The sequence below is a fragment of the Mesitornis unicolor genome, unplaced genomic scaffold, assembly GCF_000695765.1.
Source record: "Mesitornis unicolor isolate BGI_N332 unplaced genomic scaffold, ASM69576v1 scaffold12269, whole genome shotgun sequence".
NCBI classification, from domain to species: Eukaryota; Metazoa; Chordata; class Aves; order Mesitornithiformes; family Mesitornithidae; genus Mesitornis; species Mesitornis unicolor.
Window position 1 is genome coordinate 67,577 of NW_010208129.1, and position 3,532 is coordinate 71,108.

Genomic DNA, 3,532 nt, shown 5'->3' on the forward strand with positions numbered 1-3,532 from the left:
AATCCACCACAGTCTCGCGCTGAGCTAGGAAAAAAGTTCACGTAATGACATGAAAGTGGAGAATACAGTCCCCCAGGCCGTAAGTTCAAATCAACTCGAAGTTGAAAGTGTGACATGATGGCGTCATGTAACAAGCTAAGAATTGGTTGCATGACATGCCGTCAAGTTTCGTGCAGGTGCCGTGATTGAAGCATTTTTCTTGGATGTTGTATCAGTTGATGATTGGCCAGTCATGATCACATGTGCTTTTTTTGACTTTGTGCTGCCACAATTTTTTGCTGTGCTCATTTTCGTTTCGTTTTTGGTGCTTGCAGTGGTTTCTTTATTTGTCGTTTGATTTCTCGTCAGCGTTTTATGCTTCTTTAGATGTCACATAGAAGGAAAAAAAAAGATGGATTCCTAATATTTTAGAAAAAATGGGATTGTTATAACTACGGAAAATTTGAAAAAAAAAAAGAGAGAGAAAAAAATGTGTGGTTAATTTTTTTGCACTGAAAATCTTGTGATTTTATTTTTTTTTTCTGGAGAATTTGGGGCCTTTTTCAATTGACACCTTTTTTCCCCTTAGGATATTTCAAATCGCCCTCTAAAAATTAAAAACAAAACAAAATGAAACCAAAAACCAAAAAGAGTAATGATAGTAACAGTAGTTTGAAAACTATAGCAATCCAAAAAAAACAACCCCAAGAAAAGCCTCATTGTATGTCTTTTCAAGAATTCCTAATTCTAAGGTTCCGTATTACAGCAACTCCAGCCAAAATTAATTGCTCAGGGGGAGGGAGGGATTGTTTTGAGTGGGAAAAAACCCCATCCAGATCAAAAAGCAAAATGCATCTTTTTGTTTACAACTGAAAAAGGGTCCTTGACGAGTGTTTTTTATTTTTTTATTCTATTATTATTTTTGGTGTTGTAATTGTTTAGACTGCTGTGTACGGTTTGCTGTTTGTTGAACCAACAGTGTGAAAACCTGCCAGCATGGATTGATATTCCGCATGACACTTTTCCACCAGAGTGGACCTTTTGCAGTTTCTAAGTTTCTTGATGTAATAAATCACCGAGTGTATAAGAAGAACCTGCTTGCTAGAAAGAGATAAGAGCTAATCCTTAATGATTAAGCATCCTACTTAAATGTCAAGCCTAGTCGGATCATGATTATATTTTTAAAGTAACTTTTTTATTTAAGAAATGTTAGCTTTACATTTTTTTTTGCAAAAAAAGTTTATTCCAACAGTCTTTTTTTTATTTAACCTCCTATAAATTGCCTGTTCAAAGTCCTACTTTCTGACATTCACAAAGGAGTAGATGTTATTGGCAGCTATGTCTCCATAGAAAGCTCACACACTGTCATAGATGACACCCCATTAAAATGTAGAAAAATTCTTTCTCAATGCCTTTCACACTACAAAAGCCGGCCAAGCAAGATTGTGATCTGGCATTGTAAAGTGGCACTTAAAAATAATTAAAATGCAGCTATCTGCACATACACAGTGATACAGATTTATGTAGACATGCCCTACTATTATTTTGATTCATTATTATTATTATTATTACTATTAGGAACAATTGTATTTTTCTCTATCATGATCGTGACTACCTTGCTTACTTTGGGTTTGATCCGGTTCTCACTGAAGTCAAGGGGAGTCTTTCTGTTGACATTAAGTGGGAGCAGAATCAGAGCCAATGTCTCCAAAAGCAAAACACTAAATGAGAAGCCCCATCCTGTCCCAATTGAAGGGAGAAGAAAACATCCATTACTTTCAACAGGAGCAGGATTGGGCCCAAAAGAATAGGCTTGTTATTAAATCAATTTTCATTTTTTAGGTCCTTTTTACCCCTGTCCCAAATATCCCCCACCATCCCTACTTCCCCCCCTCCCCTTTTTGATTTAATTTGCAATGATCTTCTTCATTTTTTAGGGCAGCAGCTGAATGGGCCACATTTAGAAAAAAAAGTATATATATATTAAAAAAAAACGGGAACTGTTGGATTACACCTTTGACATATCAGCAAATATCAATCAAGCTGAAGACTTCAGACTTATTCTCTCTTTGATTGTTTAGACTGTAACATTTCTTCAAGAAAAGTATCACATCTGCTGACTTCGAAGGACATGCGCTTGAAAACAAACAAACAAACAAACAAACAATCACATAAGTAAAATCAGAACAGGAACAAGATCAACCAGGATTTCTGAAGAGACACTGATATCACCACAGCGGCTTTTCTTCAAACAAGAGATGCAAACCTGGATACTGACAAAGGAGTGCCTGTTTGTCACCAAGGATGCGGTTACCATGCGTGACCCATGGTAACAGTCACTCAGCATCTTTATCTGTCATTCCTTAGCTATATAGGGACCAAAGGACAAAACTTTTTACCGCAGACTTGTAGCTGTATGTAAAATATGGAAGTTCTTTCCTTTTCTCTGAGCTGTTCCTAAAACAGTTTTTGAGAACGATTATATGAAATATATAAAAATTTAAAAAAAATGCTTAAATGCTTTTAAAATGGCAAGATAATAGTTCTTTGATACTTTGGGAGGTTCTTTGGTTATACATTAATTAGAGTCTATGAAGCTTTCATATGGTTTTCTGTATAATAAGTAAGGATCGCACTGTTAAAGGCAAGTAAGATGGATATCTATGAAAAGCAAAAAAAGTAAATAAATAAATACATAAATAAATACATAAAAAGGCATAGAAAAGAGAAAGGAAAGATGGTTGATATTAAATGGAAAACAGAAAAGGTTTGTAAATGCTTCTAACTCTCCCCATTTAAAATCCTAATAGTTGTACAGAATTTAAAAGAAGAAAGTTTAAAATACCTATATAATAGAAAAAATTAGACAACATAAAAATAAAAAAATAAAAAAGCAAAAAAAAATACTACATAGAAGTTAGCGTTAATGCTAAAAACAAAGATGTTGTAGAACTGTAACTTTTGTAGAGTTTAGATTGAGCATAAATTCCTACTCTCTGCCAATTGCTGTTGGATGCTGTTATTTATCGAGAAGAAAAAGGAGAGAAATGGCTATTTTGGCAGCTTTTTTAACTGCAAGCATTCCAGCTATTAAAAAAAATAAACAAAACAAAACTCGATTCTGTAGACAATGCAAATGGGAAACAAAACAGCTGTCTTTTTATCAGACGCTAGTTCTAACTTGAACAACAAAACACAGCTAAACGCTTCATGTCTTCATGATCTGCTATCCGCAAAATTCCCATCATCCTATGCTTCAGTAGCTTCCATATTTGCTCTAGAAACCTTCAGGGCAAGGGTTAGCCTAGAACCTTAATCTTTACAAAAAAAATATAAAAATATAAAAAAATAAAAACAAAAAAAAATAAAAAACAATCTCTTTGAAGAATTTCTGAAACTGTTTACAAGGAATTTTGAGCAAAAGGGGGATGTTTAAAAAAAAGATGCTGGCTCTGTTTTTCTGTAAATAAATTTGCATATTTTGTAGGACTTTTAATTGTAATGATAGAGAAAAACAAGGAAAACTATTTAATGAAAGCACGATATTTATCTT

At 33.8% G+C, this 3,532-nt stretch overlaps 1 protein-coding gene across 1 annotated transcript in view; it reads left to right on the plus strand.

Moving 5' to 3' along the window:
- LOC104546882 (CUGBP Elav-like family member 4) overlaps positions 1-2,477 on the plus strand; it is a gene marked incomplete at its 5' end in the record, with an annotated part of 65,767 nt that extends 63,290 nt beyond the window's left edge. The window contains one exon of the mRNA XM_010192387.1: positions 1,917-2,477. The remainder of the gene's footprint in view (positions 1-1,916) is intronic.
- Between the last annotated feature and the right edge of the window lie 1,055 nt (positions 2,478-3,532).